The sequence below is a fragment of the Puntigrus tetrazona genome, chromosome 7, assembly GCF_018831695.1.
Source record: "Puntigrus tetrazona isolate hp1 chromosome 7, ASM1883169v1, whole genome shotgun sequence".
Lineage (NCBI taxonomy): Eukaryota > Metazoa > Chordata > Actinopteri > Cypriniformes > Cyprinidae > Puntigrus > Puntigrus tetrazona.
The window spans coordinates 21,220,162-21,238,476 of NC_056705.1; positions in this window are offsets into that span (position 1 = coordinate 21,220,162).

Consider the following 18,315-nt stretch of genomic DNA (forward strand, 5'->3'; position numbering starts at 1 on the left):
TTTAACGAGTGATCGGAATAGTCATCAATGCAAAAAAAATGAATGCTTGACATTCATTTTAGTGGTGCAGAGGGTAAAATGTATGGTGATCGTATTGTGACGTGATCGACGTAGGTTCGAATCTGTCTTCTGATGAAATTTTTTCACTTTTTAAATTTTAAAAGCATTTATTTTCAATAATAATGAAGGAAATAATCAAAAAGTAAAAAAAATAAATAAAGTGTTGGATAGGTTTAGGGTAGGTGGAGAAAGGGCTTTATTGTCCCAATAAGGGTGTCAGCCATAGCATTTATTTAATAATTTGAATCAAAATGAATTCATTTATTTTCACCTTGCACTTAGTGAAAATAGCATCTATGCTAAAATAAATATGCTGTATCCACTTAGTGTAAATAGCATCTAATTGTTATTTACACTTAGTGCAAATAGTCACTGCCTTTTTTTGCCATTCTGCCTTTAGGACAGTGTAATGACAGGAAGTGGGAAAGTGGGATCAGGAAAGGAGTCGAATTCGGGAAACCCATAGCACAAGATAATGCAGAAATGTGTTTCAGACCAACATCCCTTCTTTCAAGCTTTTGCTCAAAAGGCAAAAGAAATATAGGCTTAAAGGATAAGACCTTCAGAACAGAATGCAGTGTCAACTATTCGAACAAAAAAATGAACTGTTTGACTGTTCAATGAATCATTCATTCCAACAATTCATTTAAACACTCAGATTCACTAAATAAACTGAATAGTTTAAGATTCATACATTCCTGTGTGTTAGTTGGTGAAGAGCACAACATATTTTTTGCCTTTAATTTAATTTTGCATCTGATGTCTGCACAACAATATACAAAGCAAGTGACAATTTTGTGTTTAAAATGTAATTTACTAAATATTAACTTGCAGAACTGTACCAAAATCACGACACTTACAATTACGCTTTTGTTCTGAATATTGAGCATCAAGCCAGTTTAATTCATATTGCACTTCAGAGATCTTTAAGTAATCAGTAAACTTTTGCTTGTGTAACACAGGCTATGTTAATAACACATTCGTTTTAATATGACATGGCCAGACTTCATTTATTCTGTTGCGTTTGCTTTTGCACACAACAAACACAACAGCCCAGTTTTCTCCTATCAAGATAAACATTGGCTGTTAGCTTTGGAGTGTTATGAAATAAATTACCACCCACAGACCAGAGTGAATAAGGAAAAGCACTGCTGTGATGTTCTGTCTTAACTAGCTAAAGTCTGAACTGACAATTCTGCCTTTGCCCTCCCTGACAAATTATTCATCAACTGTTTAATATACATAGCTGATATAAAGGGAAAAGGGCTTTCCGTCACATATGAGAACAGACATAGTCCACCTGAACATAGCCTACAGTTATTTTTATTTGTGGAAATGGGGTGCACAGTGAAATGGCAAGCAAAGGCCATTACTGTAAACTAAATTATGTATAAATAATGCTGCACATTACTTGTAGTTATATAAGTTCAGTTCAGCTTGTGTTAGGTCAACCATAGTGAAAGAGATGCGAGATGACTAGTTGCTAGTGGTATTAAATAACATAGCCAATAAAATTAAAACAGACAAATGATAGCAATTTGGTTTGCGTTTTGTTTTTTTGGGAAATATTTCAAAATTGCAGACAATTTAATCCAACTGACATGGAAAAAAATAGGTAATTAGAACACCATTTTCAACAGATCCATCTGGCTGTGCTTGTGTAGGGGTTTGAATTACCCTTTCCTTATCAGAAAGGTTAAAGGTAATGTTTTTCCCTTTAGTCTTCAAATGATTCACTCTGCTACATTCAGTAGTCCAATAAAAGTCCCTTTTAAAATTACTCCCTTTAACAGCAGGACAGTTATCTCAGAGTGAAGCAGTAAACAGCATGAGAACAGACACACAAAGAAAGACCTCATTTCACTGTTAAACACTGCTTTGCTCTGAACATGTGTATGTGTGTCTGTGTATATATACATATATATGTATATAATTATTTTTTTTTTTGCAAATGTGCATTTCATAAACGGCTGCCTTTGGAAGGCAGCTACACAGGAAGATAATGGTGTAGATAGAGATGTTTGTGTAGGAGGATTAAACAACAGTCCTTCATTCAGAGCTAATGCATTCAATTACCTGGCCGTGCTGACGGCAGTCTCTTCACAGAGAGCTGTGGGTAAGTGGTTGCATTGTTGATTACCTGAAGCTCCTCCAAACACAAAGACCCAGCTGCTTTCTCATGTCTCTGCCAATGACAGAGAGCCCATCGGCCTTGGGAGAGGACAACGAGAAACCATCTAAAAGAGACTAAGGGGAAAGTAAAGAGAGATGTACAAGAGGGGGAACAGATAGAAATTGCATTTGTTCCAAAATGTATTCACGGACATCTGTACTAATATGAATAGCAAACTATTTACATACCGTCAAGGCAAGGTTTATTTTATAACCATTAACGTTTTTTATATTCATTATGCAAATGGATACAAATTATTTTTTTAATTTTTTTCTTTAGTTGGCATGTTTTCATTCAAGCATAAATAAAAAAGTAATATATTATATAAATAAATAATAAAGGAATTGCACATACACACACATGCACACACATCTCTCCACTGCAGTGGTAGTGAGAGAACTAAATTATGTGTGTGTGTGTGTGTGTGTTTTGTTTGTTTGTTTTTTTGTTGTAATTTCTTTTAAACACATTTGTTATTGAAGAGTTTGTATTAACCTAAATTAACTCATCTTGAGCCTTTTCCTTTGTAATTGCAAAAACAATCAATAGTTCTTTTTCTTTTTTTCTTATGGCTGTATGGCTGTTTTTGCTAGAGAACATTTTTGTGGATATATATATATATATATATATATATATATATATATATATATATATATATATATATATATATATATAAATATGTGTGTGTGTGTGTGTGTGTGTATTATTACACATAGGCATTTTGGCATCCTTTTTGTCAAAATGGTCTTATTCCTCTCATCTTCCTTTAAAATAGTGTAATTTCTGTTGTTATCATAGTCAAATGTAAGTGCTGCATTAAGCTACTCGCTGCACCCTTAAGTGCTCAGAGACAATCACACAAGGTTTTCTGCCAAAAGTGGGAGCACAGCAGACCGACAGGTGTATCTTCCTGTTCTCAATCAGTTCAGTGTGAGAAAAACACAAGTTTACTATCTCTGATGCCCATGAATCTCCCTAGAATCCCTAGACAGACAGACAGACAGATAGATAAACAGATAGATAGTTTTACGTTTTGAGACAAACAAAAACATCAAGACATTTCAAACTTCAAATGGCTGACTTCTATGTCCAGTGAAAAGATCTAGCTCACAAGCTAAATGAGTTCAAAACAATGCTTATATGCTCACAACAATGCTCACAATAATGCTCATACCTGTGCATTATTGTGATGCTTTTAATCACTTAAACTGGTGTTTTTATTATTATTATTATTATTAATTTGGAGTATTCTGACGGCACGAATACAGTACTTTGTAAATGTCTTAGGCCACTAGTATTTTCAGTAACTAAAAATGTTTTAGTTTTTTTTATTCCTATCTTGTGCTGTATCACTAATCCAGTGAGATTTTTGTTTGCAAAAATCTCGGCCTGACAACAGGCAGTGCTCCACACAAAGATCTGATCTCATCATCATCCAGTCTGTCTGGAATGACACAAAGAAACATAACAAACTAAGAGAGACTAAATCCAGAAGAACTGTGTCAACGTCCACAATGCTTCTAGAAACCTACCTTAAAAAAAAAACTATGTATAAGTGCACCTAGAGTAAAGCTGCTTTAAACGCAAAGGATGGTCACACCAAATGTTGATTTGATTCAAATGTGTGTGTGTTGTTTTAGCTGAAGGCCTTGATAACAGTTCAGGACAACATGCCCTGCATGGTGAGCATTGATAATAACTTGTAAAACAACACTGTGTCTGTCAGAAACAGAACCTTCTGTGTCCTATAAGTAGCGCTGACCATCACATGCTGAAATCCCTTCTCATGTTCCTTATATCCCACGTATCTTATCTCTCTTAAACAGTCTACTTCACATCTTCAGTGTGGCAGCAGGTTTTTTTAGCCTGAGCTACATTACGATGCATATTTGGATCTGCTGCAGTTACATTAGCTCTATTAATCTCTGTCCCAGCTGCCTGGGAAAGCTCACTGAGCACAGTGCTCAAATTTAGGATCACATCTGCTGTCAGTACAGCCTAGAATAGCAGCTCTGCTTATGTAAAACCCTTGTACGACTGCATAGGGCCAGGCAGGGGGAAAAAGGCCTGGTCTTGTCATACTCTGTGCTGGTGCAGCATGCCTGGCTGAAATGAGATATGCTGAAAGAAAGCTAAACCACACTGGACATAAAGAATTCCAAGGAGGCAGTGATAGTTCATGAGAAGGCCAGGAGACAATAGAGTATAAGTTATCTACTCCTCTCATTTATTCAGAGTCTTTCCTTATTCATTAAAAAACATGTCAATGTTATCTTATTTGAATAGAACAAAACATTCAGATCTTTTTTTTCCAACTGCTATAATCACTTATATATGTTATAACATATAACCTGCTTTGCATGAAAGGACTGTAAAGGGACATTAAGAACATCTTGGATATCGCTAAAAAGGCCTTGTGATGACTGTGGATTTTGGACAGGTTGAGCGTGCCACTTGGACACAACTTGGGGACTGAGCACCCCTAGTTGGGTCGCACATGTGAGGGTGTATGATGATTAAAGACCCGAAACACCTAGTGGGTTCCCTGGGTTCATCACTGAAAACGTGTCCAAGTAGCATCAGAAGATGTTTTCAAACTACTAAATCTGGCTTAGCCAGTGACCTCTAGGAAAGACTGGATGATGTCCATAAATAGAATGGTAACGGCTGGAGAGACAGTTGACAACATGGAAAATGGTAACCAGGACAGCGAGGGTTAGCACCCCAAACTGCAGCACCTGTGAATAGGAGGGAAGAGCTTAAGCAAATAGAATATAGTGTAAAAACCTTAGAGGTTTAAGGATCCACCAGACTAAGATGTCCTGTTTGACCAGGGGGGCAGGTGAAGCAACACAGAGGAGCAGTAGCCAGTACGCAGAGTGTGGTGGTACTGGCTACAGAACCATTATCTCAGCAGCACCTCCAGTGACAAGTTGAGAGAGCAAGGACTTGGCTGATGTGAGGAATTGTTGGCACCTCCAGAACCGCAGATTCAACTGAACATCTCTGAGATGACTATGAATAAAGTCAAAGAAATAGTCAGAGCAGAGAGATCAAACTCTACCCCTGGCTCCAGCGGAATACCATATAAAGCTTACAAGCAGTGCCCAAGGCTCTGGAAGATATTAAAGGCAGTTTGTTGCAGTGGAAAGGTGGCTGCTCAGTGGAGGCAAGCAGAGGGGGTATAGATACCAAAGGAAGAGGATGCAAGGAGCATTGAACAGTTTTGTATAATCTCGCTTCTCAGTGTTGAAGGGAAGATCTTTTTTTAAGATTATGGCCCAGCGGCTAACTGTTCCTCATGAAGAATGCATACATAGACATCTCAGTACAAAAATGGGGAATTTCAGGAATGGCTGGATGCCTGGAACATACTGGGGTAGCAAGAGAGAGTAAAGGAGACCTAGCAGCATTGTGGTTACATTTAACAAACATGTATAACTCCATTCCACACAGGCCTGTCAAAGTGGCATTAATAATGTATCATTTTCCAAAGAAGATCATAAGTACCATTCTGGATTAATATAGTGTTTTAATGTGACAGTGTCTGCAGCACCGGTAACATCATACTGACTGTACAAACTCTTTACCATTGTTCTCTTTGTCCATGAAGATGACTGTGATGAGAAGCTCATCACATGGGAAGGATGAGTTTTAAACCAGCCAAGTCTAGATCTCTGGTTCTGAAAAGAGAAGCCATTTAGGAGCCTGGCCAAGATCTTTGACCAGTCCCTGAAAGATACAGCTTCCTCTCAGCAAATCAGGAGCAACCTGACAGTCTGGCTTACAGTGATTGATAAACCTGTCCTTCCTGGAAAGTTTAAAGCTTGGATGTATCAACATTCAATCTTGCCAAGGCTACTCTGGCTTCTGTTAGTGTATGAGGTGCTAGTGAGAACAGCGGAGGCTCTAGAAAGAACCATCAGTCAATCACTTTGGCAGTGATCTGGAAAAAAGAACCATAATGCATTAAGTTTCTCATCCAATCAGTGTACGATCTTCTTCCCAGCCCAGCCAATTTGCATTGGTGGGGAATAGCAAATACACCAGCATGCCATTTGTGCCAGAAAAAGGGCACCTTGAAGCACATCCTGAGTGCCTGCCCAAAGGCATTGGGGGAAGGGAGATACCACTGGCACCATGACCAAGTGTTAAGGTCTTAACTATCAGTAAAGCAATTAAAGAGCAATACATCTCCTTTATTAGAGCTGGAGAGAAGTTGCATCAGAGGGTTGGCGCAGTGGGGTGGGTTCTCCACACGGACATGGTGCTAACATTGGAGTTTACAAAGCAAGTAGTTTTGCAATTGACTGTTCCCCAGAAAGACAGATTGTTGGAGCAATGGGTGAATGAGTCAGTAGTGTTTGGATCAATCAGCAATTTTTTTAAACAGAGAAGTGATACAAGAGGCAGACAAAACAGCAGTGATTGTGATCCACGAATCAAGTAGAGAGTCAGGGCAGGCAGCAATCATTCACAACCAAACAACAGACTAGATGGGACAGGGCAGGCAGCAAGAATCAGAATCTGAGGTAAACAGTCAGGGTCAATACACAGGTAGGCAGATGAACAGAATAACGCTCATCTGTTTCCTGGTTTTCCTGATCCTCTCACAGAACACCAGCAGGGTTTTAGCAGCAACACATGGAAAGTGGGAGAGGTATGATAGTCAGCAGGTAAATCTAAACAGAATGAAACAGGAGTAATTAGTCTAACAATTTTGAATGGTCCCACATGCCTAGGACTGAGCATACCTAGGGTTTTGAGCACTGGTGAGATCAATCTCGAGATTGTCTCCTTTGTGAAGTCGAGACAGAGTGTCGACCTTGGTGATCTTGGTTCCAGGTTGGTAGGTTACAGAGAAGTGAAAATGGGTAAAAAAAACTTTTGCCCAACTTTTTTCCCGGGGGTTCAGGCATTTGGCAGATCTCAGGTGAGAGAATTTGAGTTTCAGTTAGTCATTGTTGTAAGTGGGGTGGCAACAGAGCTGAAGTTCTTGAGAAACCATTGATAGAAATTGGCAAAGCCGAGAAAGCATTGTAGTTCCTTTGTTGTCCAGGGGAGTGGCCATTCCACTACTGCTTGCACCTTGTGGTCATCCATTGCCACTCTGTCTTGACTTATCATATACCTAAGAAAAGCAGTTTTGGTCTGGTAGAACTCACACTTCTTTGCCTTGGTATATAGCTGGTGTTGAATGAGACATTCAAGGACTGAAAGGACAAGATGAACTTGTTCTTCGTAGGTCTGTGAGTAAATGAGGATGTTGTCGATGTATACCACCACCAGTCCAGCAACTCTCTGAAGATATCATTGATGAATGACTAAAAGACAGATAGACTGTTGGAGAGTCCAAATGGCATAATGCAATATTCAAAGTGCTCAGTAGAGAATGCTGTCTTCCACTCATTACCCTCCCTTATACGCTGAGTCTTAGACTGCCATCCTTCACAAAGAAGAAACCGGATGAGGCTGGTGAGGTTGATTAAGCCCTTTGCTAGCTCCTCCTTGATATACTTTTCACTCAATATACAATCACTGGGGCGATAATGCAGAAGTCGAGAGGCTCTCACGTTGCTGAAAGGTTGTTGTATTCAGGGAGAAATTCAGTCATTTCTGAGCTTTCCTTGGTGATAGTGATGGCGCTGACTAGTAGGGCTAAATTGTGACTGAGGCACTGCTGGTGACAGGTTGGACATTTTCTCTCCAAGAGATTGTGACATCGCAGTCAGGGCAAGCTGAGGATTAGGGGATGTTAGGAGAGGGAATCACATAGAATCTGATAGTTTCTGTATGAAGGACACCAATTTGCATCTTGGGATCTTTGGTCATATTAGTGATTCTCCCCTTTCCCAGTGGTCGGCCCTCTAACACGTCCACTGCCAAATAAGAAGTACACATGGTTAGAAAAAAGGTGATGTTTGGTAGCAAACTCCTTAGATATTTAATTTCCTGCTGATCCTAAATCTAAGAAAGCTTCTAGCATCACATACTTGCTGCTGATGAACAGTTTTACATGACTCTTTATGAAGGAATTGGTATTGGTACTGAACGAAAGGACTCACCATGGTCGGCCTGACCACAGTACATGCAAAGGTGTAGTTGAATCCGTCTTTCACATTCTTCAGAAGAAAGGTGGGAATAGGAATCCTCCACCCATTCGGTCTGAGTAGCGAGTGTCCAAAACTTTAGGGCAAACTCCACGGTTGTTCCCTATTCCTTACTCCCCAGTGCTCTTTCCCCTGGCTGGGTCCTCAAAGACTTCCTGAAAGGGTAGCTGAAAGGTGAAAAGGTGAAACAGTAGATTACAGTATCCCAATCCAGAGCCCCTCTGGTTAGCAGTGTGCAAACAAAACAGATCTTACTTGAAACTGTGGGACATAAAGCGGGCTGTTGATTAACGAACAGTGAACATTGTAGTAGAAATCGCTTACATTCACCGTTGGTGGTGTCGTGGTAGCCGCATCAGGTGGAGTATTGATTGAAGCAGCAGCAGCTGGTGGGGTAGGAGTAAGACTCGTGCCTTGCAGCATTCTCACTAGTTCCTTAGTGAGATATGTCAGATTAGCCAGCTGATATTGGTGGAGGGCTAGCTGGTTGGCTTGGGCAGATTGCTCAGATGAGAGTTTCATGATAACTGCTGGATCGCTGTTTGGCGAAGTCTTCTGTAACAAGTCAGTAGTGTTTGGATCCATCTGCAGTTTATTAAACAGAGACATGATACAAGAAGCAGACAAAACAGTAGCTGACTTGATACAACCATGATCATGATCCAGGAATTGGGCAGAGAGCATTCACCATCAATAAACAGGCTAGAGGGGTCAGAGCAGGCAGCAAGAATCAGAATCTGAGGTAAACAGTCAGGGTCAATACACAGGTAGGCAGATAAACAGATTAATGCTCAGAAATAATCACCAGAGCAAATCAAAACTTTGCATTGAGGTGATTGAGAGAATGTCTTTTATACCAGAGGTATGCGGGTTTGTGAGAGTTCGAGTCCAGATACAGGGTTATCCTAAACAGTTTTTAGATGAGTTTAACGCCTCAAACTTGGATTCTTCACTCTTTTCTAACAATTTATTGTCCAACCCTTAAGTTCTTTTGCCAATTTTACCCTTTTCTTTTTATTTTTAGAGTAAGATATAGATTTTTCTTTGAAACCCTTTCTAAAAGAGTCTTCTCATCACCACTTTAGTGTTTAGCATGTATTGTTCAATGATACTTCCCGCAAAGCATCAGTGAGAGTCTGTTTCTCAAACTAGAGGCTGTGATGTAGGCCTACATGTTCTCTTGTTGGTGTGCATCTGGGTCGTCTGCCGCTCTCTCTGTCCTGCTTAGATCCAGCTTGCTTTCTTCTTTCTAGACGGCAGTGCATGGAAATGTCTTTCTCTTTTAAAAGAATAGACTGATGTTTCTACAAAAATGTAATATTGCAAGCATATTTTGTAAAGTGCACAAAATTTTCGATTGTGTTAATAATAATTAACAAAAAATTTGTCAGCTAAAACAGATTAGTGTTTGAACTAATTGCCTAATTGCTACTACAAATACATATCTGTGTTATTGGTGATCATTTGTGTCTGTAAAGAGATCAAATAACAAACTAATCAGTATTCTTGAGAATATCAAGAATGTTAATAACACAAACGGACAAATAGACAATGGCAAAAAAAAGTTTCAGAGCAACTGTCACAAAATTGATAGCTAAATAAAGTGTGTGCAAATGTAATGAAATGTCCCTGAAACAGCTTCGGGGGGGGGCGAATTAAGGTTTTCTGTAGCGAATCCATGCTTTTTTGTAAGATAAATATCCATATTTCAAACGTAATAAACACTTTTTCCTCACTTCTGCTGCCTGTGGTAAGAGGAAGACGTTCAGGCTGATAACGTAGGACATAGGCATTGCACATGTCTCTGGGAAATGTAGGAACAAAGGAAAAAAACTTTCCTTACTTTAGCAAAAGAAAACCATGTCAAACTAGACCATAGCTTTTTACACACCTCCAGAAACTTTCATTTCACATATTTAGTTTTCACACATGGTTATGTCTTTTGATGTGGATTTTATGGTGTTTGTTTTTTGGTTTTAGTTAGTTAGTTAATGCTGTAAAAAGGGGTGTGTGGTGTCATTGATAGCTCAGACAAACAGCTGAGGTGCCAGCAGACTTTTTTGGTTGTATTTACCTTATTTTAACACAAGCTTCTTATACGGCAATCAAAAGATTGGACCAGTCAGGCTCAAAATTGGTCAGGCTCATTTAAAAAAGGGTCAGGGGCATGTGTTTGTGATCGACTCAGCAGGAGTGTGGACGGAACGCTCTGTACTGCGCAGACTATGGTTCAATTCAATTCAAGTTCTATTCAAGTTTATTTGTATAACGCTTTTTATGATACAAATCACTGCAAAGCATCTTTACAGGAAAATACGTTTTTTTGGAATATATTTATATTTATATAACAATATTTTCTGTAAAATGATTCTAATGTGACTATACAAGCAATGATACAATGTCTTTTTAAAATACACACATTGCATATAAAATAGGTCAATAAAGGATAAACATTTTATATCAGTCAATTTAGATGATTTTAAGACATCAGGCTGACAAAATTAAATCTTAAATAATGTAATACCTTAAACATTCATCATTTGCTTTAATCCCTTTAATGGTGCTGCAAAGAGGCAGTGAAAGATATTTCTCTAATAAAAGTTTGTGCTGATGAGTGATCCTTCATTATTGATGAAGTTCCTTATGGAAAACACAGAGTCAAATTTCAGTGGATTACATCTTGTTGTTCGAGTGACCTGCTAAAGCCACAATAGCTAACGCTATTGTGAAGCAGCAGCAGGTGGCCTATGTACATGCTCTTTGTTGTTTGTGAACTTGAGCTGCTTTGGCACATTAGCAGTAGTCCCAGGGGATGGCTGATGGGATGCAGGATGTTAGCCTGGTTATTGATGGAAGAGGTCCATTCTGTGTACTTTTTTTTTTATATATATATATATATATATATATATATATATATATATATATATATATATATATATATATATATATATATATATATATATAGTCACATACAGAGATATAAGATAATAACCATGTATATACAAGTATAAATTTATGTTCTTGACAATTTTTCCCCTCAATATAATTTTTCATAAACTGGCCACTTATTCTGCCATGCTTTTAAAACTAATGCAAGGAATTCTAAAGGAGCTGATTTAGCAGATTTCAAACACTCTTTTTTGCACTGGGGAGAATATTTGAGTTCTCAGAGTTGCAGTATGATTTTAAAGCCTTTTATCTCCAAAGATCAAGGAGAATTCCATTCCTCGAAATATGACAACATTAAGTCATTGCTCATTAGATTACAAGATAAAAACTGTATTTGCATAAATTAGAAAAATAGAACTGTCCTTGTCCATCAGAATATGAATAGGTTTTGCTTTAAAATATTAGTTATTAATGTATTTACTTTTGTATTACAAAATGTCTGAACAGGTTTTTTTTAGAACTGGTAAATTAAACATTTGACATTTTGAGACAGAAGCACCAAGTGATTTTCAATTTTAATAACCTTCAAAAAAAATCATTGCTTCCACATCCTTGCCGCAGTAAATGTCTTTTCAGAATAAAATAATGCCCTCAGCTGCCCAGTTCTGATTGACTCAGACATGATGGAAAGGCACAAAGGAATCTTAGTACATGCGCTTTTTGCAAAACTTGAAAGCCAGCAGAGGCAGAAATGTAAATATCTCTTTCAACTTGATGAGCAGACGTGTAATTAAAGACAATATCGCCTGATATTGAGTCAGACAGACAAAGTAACAAAGACATACTGACACAAGCCTGTTGCATGTCTCTCTTTAAATGGCAGTGTGTGATCACTCCTATTACTGCAGGCTGTTGTGCTGCAGAGGCCCTGGGGCAGACAAACAGCTTTAGATAGGGCCGGCTGAAGGATTGCTATTTAACTGATAGAACACTGGATAGAACAGGAAAAAGACTCCAGCTGAGTCTCCTTTGCCTTAGGCTCTGCCGCTAAGTTCAAATCATTTCTGCGATACAAGATAGAAGGAGAGAAAGAGATGGGGAAAGACAAACAGACAAATGCCAGGTCTTTATCGATATATTTTAGCTGAGAAGGCATGACAGGTGTATTTTTCTCCTGACGAGCACAACTGCAGCTCAATTACACATTTTAGAGTTGTGCTCAGTGCTGTCTTGACAGCTGCCTAAAATATAAGCATCTGTTCAATGAGGAGGTTTATTTTAGAACAGGAAAACTAGGGCAAGTAATATATAATCATGGCTATTTGTGAAATGGCAACCTTAAAGGAGTCGTTTACCAAAGGATACGAAAATTGCTGAAAATGTACTCACCCTCAGGCCATTCAAAAATAAAGAGGAAGTTTAGCATTACATTGCTTTTTCACCAATGGGTGCCATCAGAAGGAGAAATCGAACAGCTGTTTGAAAACATGTCACTATATAGTGCTTTATTGTTGCTTGAATTACTTGGCAATAATAATCTACACGTAATTAACATCCCTCCAGTCTATCAGCTTCTGGTAAAGCAAAAACAATGTGCTCGTGAGAAACAAATCCTTGCATCAACATTTTGAACATCTTTTTTTTTTTTTTTTTTTAATTCCTTTAATCGTTTATTTATCATAATATATAATTATTATAATATTATATTTATAATATAATTATATATAATATAATTATTAACACAATGTTTTTGTTGCATGTGACACATTTTCCTTTAAGCAAGCGTGTTATCGTGATGAACTAGTTAGTTAAAAATAAAAAAAAGTCAGCCAAGCTTATATCATTAGTGTAATTTGCAACATTTCATTTCATCAGTGCATTCAGCATCAAATACCGACTTGTTAAACATAATTTTCTTTTTTATTTCTTGTGGCTGTCATGAAAGCAGGCTGCAGCTATTGTTGTCTTTATTAACAAAAAATTTCTACAGACTATTCTATTAGACGCATTTCAATCATTACATAATTGTAACTGCAATATCTTAGAAACACAATGTTATCCCAAAAATAAAACTTACAAATGATTGTATAAATCACTCATATACTTCTGGGACTTCACTAGATCTTTCTTTCTCGCATATAAGCACTGGGTGTTGGTACAGTTCAAAGGATTTTTCCCTCCTCTCTCTTAAGATTTAGAGAAACTAGGTCACTCACCAGTTGCTCTGTCAACATGCAAAAATGAGAAAAAGACATTTTACTGTGCGGTTGCCAGATTGACAGCATGCTTGTAATAGCAATCTTCTCATCAAAGTTTTACTGAAGCCTTTTATGAAAAACACTTCAAACAGAAGATCATTTACTCGTTTATTCGTTCAGGCTCCATTTAAATGAATAATCTGGTATTTTTGTTCATGTTCACAATAATCATCCCAATTAAATAATAATAACTCCTATTGAACACATAGGCGACATAGTCGATGGAGTTTAAACCCATTTTCAGCTTCTGACTGAGTTCGGAAAAAGACAATATCACAGCCTGCAAGGAATACTAATATTAACACTTTTATTTTCTGATGTTGGGTTGCTAATCTTTTGAGAGTAGCACATCTATAAATCACGGTTTATTGCTTGCATATTATTGGTAGAATCTGTATCTGCAAATCTGCATTAGCATATGCATGCAGACTACTGTCAGTAGTGTATTCAGCTGAAAATGAGAGAAATGGAAATGTAATTGCAAGCCTGGTGTGCGCTGTGTTTATTTTTTGCCTTGACTTGTATATCTGATATTGTTTATACCTAATTCCAAGGACACTTATTAGAGGCAGGACACCATTGTGTTCCTCTAAAAACAGGATGTAAATGTTGAGGGAAATGATGAACAATGGTGTCCTTTTTCTTTCCCCATGGGCTATCACAGGCATTTTCAAAAGACTTGTGACATGCTGCTGTGCGTTACGCTTTGTGCTTATATATATCATTTTGTTCTTTTTCAGTGGAAATGCATATGCACTGTAATGCTGACCATGTAAAGAAAATTCCATCTCTGTCATTTTAATCCAAAAACATTCTCCTTTGTGTCTTTTAGTAATCACGATGCATATAAAACACTTCAGCATACAGTATCTCTATGTGTGTTTGGGAAAACATTTACTTGTGAGGCCCGAAGTGCTGTTAACAGAATTTAAACTAATTTAGTCTTCATTATTATTCCTATCACAGCAATCAATGGAATTTAAACGCAGGACACAGGTTTTAATTAACCTATGCAAATGAATTGTATGCACACAATTTATAATAGTTTAAATAACGTAGCATGTTCCTCTTGATAAGGATTAGCATTTTTATAAAGAAAAAAACTGTGATCTCGTTCTTGTAACCCTCACTCTGTCTGCACCAATCTGTTGAGAGAACATTGACATTGACATTGTAAGATGTTCTGTGCTTTGTAGCCAGAGCCGAAAGTGTTTACCATTCAGCAGGGTTTAATTGGAACGGCCTTGTCAGGTAACAGAGAAGGAGAGACAACAACAAAGGAGCAAGAAAGCAGTTTTCATGTGTGTACATTTATGCTCTGTGCTCCTTTATGCTATTTTAGTGTTCTGACTGATGATTGCCAAAATTTTCAGTATACAAAAAAAAATGTATTGTACATTTTGATACTAAAATGTTTTGCAACATAGTAGTGATTTGGACATCATATCGACCCATCCGACATAAAACGTGCAGAACATTGGTATGCTCTGGAAAGGTTGTCTAAACAAAATATGAACAGTTGTTCTTTGAGTAATGTTAATGGACTGTTTGTGCTAATGCTCACGGAATGTTTCACTTCTGGAACATTTGATTTGGACATTCATCCAGCATTTTTTAAATGTTAGATGAGTTGTTTCAAAAAGTTCAGAGAACATTCAAGGTAACGTCATTTTTTGGATTATATTATATAATGAAGTATTCCCTTGACGTTTGCATAGTGAATGAACAAATAAATAAAATCAAAAACAAACAAATAAAAGTTTTAATATTCTTTAGGCGAATTTTGAGTGAATACTTTGTAAGAATATTTCTGCATCTGTTCCCTCAACAGCTGAACATGATTTCATTAATAAATGATGCTAATATTTTTTTTTTTGAGTTAATGTAAAATGATTTATATTCAGATTTGTACTTAATGTGCACATACTAAAATAATGGTGGTCGTTTGCTGATAGTGTTATGCTGTTTATAATTTGTCAAATACTAACATCCTAAATATAGCAGGCAGTATAGAACACGTATGCATTTTTTTTTTTAAATCATCTATTTTATATTGACTTGTATCTGTAATTGGCTGCAGTGTTTTTTCTCATTTGTTTATGCTGTGCGCAGGTCTTTTAAGAGACCTTTGGGGACTGCCGTATCTGTGAAGCTGTTGGTAAATGTGGTGGCTAATCCCAGAGCATCCAAACAATTAGCTGAGTCTAGGTAAACATGGTTATTAATACAGGCAGCTGTCAGCCTTCTCTGCCTCTGTTTAGGGATTTGATCTAAATCCTGGCTCTGTACTACCACATTTTTCTCTCAGGACTGGAAAATGAAGATAATCACTTATGATCATTTAAGAATTTATCTGTACAAATGCACAGTAGCTGTTTATTTCTTCTCACGCTATCAAACAGTTGCGTATTAAAGATTTGCCCAACAATATTTTCAGCCTTCACTTTGTGCTCATTCCTATTATCAATGACTCCCGTATTTTGTGAATTATTGCCTTGGTGAGCTTTTGGTCAGCTGGGAGTGCTTTATGTGATAAAATAGCTCATAGTAACAAAAATGCTCTCCAGCCAGTTTGCCATTATTTTGCAGTATTTTGAGGCTCCCATTTGCCTTTTTCTAATAAAGGCTCTACATTCCCCACTGTGAATAAACATCGCCCTGGCATTTCAGAGGATATGGGTTGAAAATGAAAGACAAACAGCTGGACAGCAGAACAGTCATTTACACCGTCGCTCCTGCATAGACATCATTATAGGTTGCAACATGTCAGCATGCGGTCCATCCTGATTTCATCTCTCACCACAGAGACACAATGAGCAAAGAAGCCAAGGGACCAATGACCAGGTTTTAGGATCATTGTATAAGGCACTGAATGCGGCCTTGTATCAAAATGCTGGTTTTGATTTAGCAGCCAAAACTCTTCCTGCGGATTGCAATGGCTGAAGTCGGATGGCTATAATAATAATTGTGGGCCTTTACGAGACCCACTCCTTAGATACTTCTCTTTGTGCTCAAACAACAGTCCTTCCCAGAAGAGACACACAGATTATTCCTTAGCAACAGTCTGGTTTATTGCACTTCCTGATGGAAATCATTTTGACAATCTGTTGTTTGAGGGAATGGTGACACAAACGCATTTCCAATCCTTAGCGCTGGAATTTCTATTAAGATGAGTACAAGAGTTTTCATGAAAAGCACAAGTCAAGTGTAAGATTATGTCTAGATTGCTTTGTTTTGTTCAGGGGGTGTGAAAGAGAGGAAGCCAGGTTTTATGTGTAAGCTGTCCGGCTTGATTCCTGTGGGCAAATCTTTGGCTTCCCGTTTCATTTCCTATTCCTATTCAACACATTCCTGCTATTCAAAAGACACACTTTCACAAGAAATTGCATCAAAAAGGCCCGAAGTATCCATATAGATCAATCAAATCGCTGCATTTTACACTTGACTAGTATAGAGCAAGTTGGTTTCATTTTCAGAACCCTCTATCTATGCCTGTTATGCAGGATGCTAAATAGACATATAACACACTCCTAAAAAATAAAGGTTCCACAGCGATCCCCAAAGAACCTATCAGTGAACATTTTCTTGTTCTTAATGTGAAGAAAATTTTAATAATCTAAAGAAGCTTTCTCCACTATAAAGAAACTTTTGCATGGATGGGTAAAAAGCCTTTGCGAAACCAACAATGCCAACCATTTTTTTTAAGAATCTAATAAAGCATCACATAAAGAAATTGAGAAAATTAATATTGTGAGGTTACAGTTAAATACTTGCAGTAGGGAGCAGAATTTTGATTTGTTTCTGAGGTGAGCAACATTTTTATGTAAATGGAAAATGTTTCTTTTTATGGAATCATGCGGGTCTATACATATTTAAAAAACCCATAGATACATTGAAATTAGCTCTGTGCCTGTAATCACTTAGGACAGGGTTGAAAACAGCCATCTTAGAGTTGTTTAAGGATTAGAGGGGCTGATATGTGTTAAATCCACCCCTAGGCATGATTACTGAATGAGAGTCAGTACGGCTGTAATCAGTATAATTGTGGCGTCGGGGTGGAGGAAGGTGGTGGGGGGGGCTGGATTCATGTATCATTTTTGCTCTTTTACAATCAGACATTTAATACCCCTGAGAGTACTAATAAAAAGCAACAAAATATGTTCAAAACAAGAATAAAGGAGCCCGAGGGTTTTTGTCACACTTTTTTTTGTACAGTGAATATTTTTCACAGCAGGTTTATTTTTGAAAGGGTAAGTGGCATTGAATGATGCAAATATAAAAGAGATTCTCAAGTCCCATTCTATGAACGTCCTTTTGCATATATTAATAATTTCCGAGCATTACTTTCGGTGACAATTCCCTCTGCATAGTCATTGTAAAGTTAGCGCACACCATCAACAGAACTTCATTGGCATGCAAAACGCATTACTGAGCAAACATTTACAATGTGTTCCTCTTGTGAACAAATGAGTGAGACTAATGATACGGAGCCCCTGCGTACCACTCTGGTCCTTTTAACGCTGACCTAATTTTACTTTTCTCACAACTTAGCAGATGGAACAAGCTTTGGCTACAATTAATTAAGGATAATAAGGAGCATTAATTAGAACAGAAATGACGAGGAACTCATTAGTCTGATATGGATAACACAGAAAAGCAATGGAGAGACAGAGGCAATTGAACTCCCGATGATAAACAGTGTGGAGCTATCAGAGGAAGGGGAAAACATTCTCATTCTAGTTAAATTGGCTAAGCAGAGACCCACTTTAGTTTTTCCAGCATTTTTCACATTTAAATGAGACGGCTGCTAATTTTACTGTTGTTT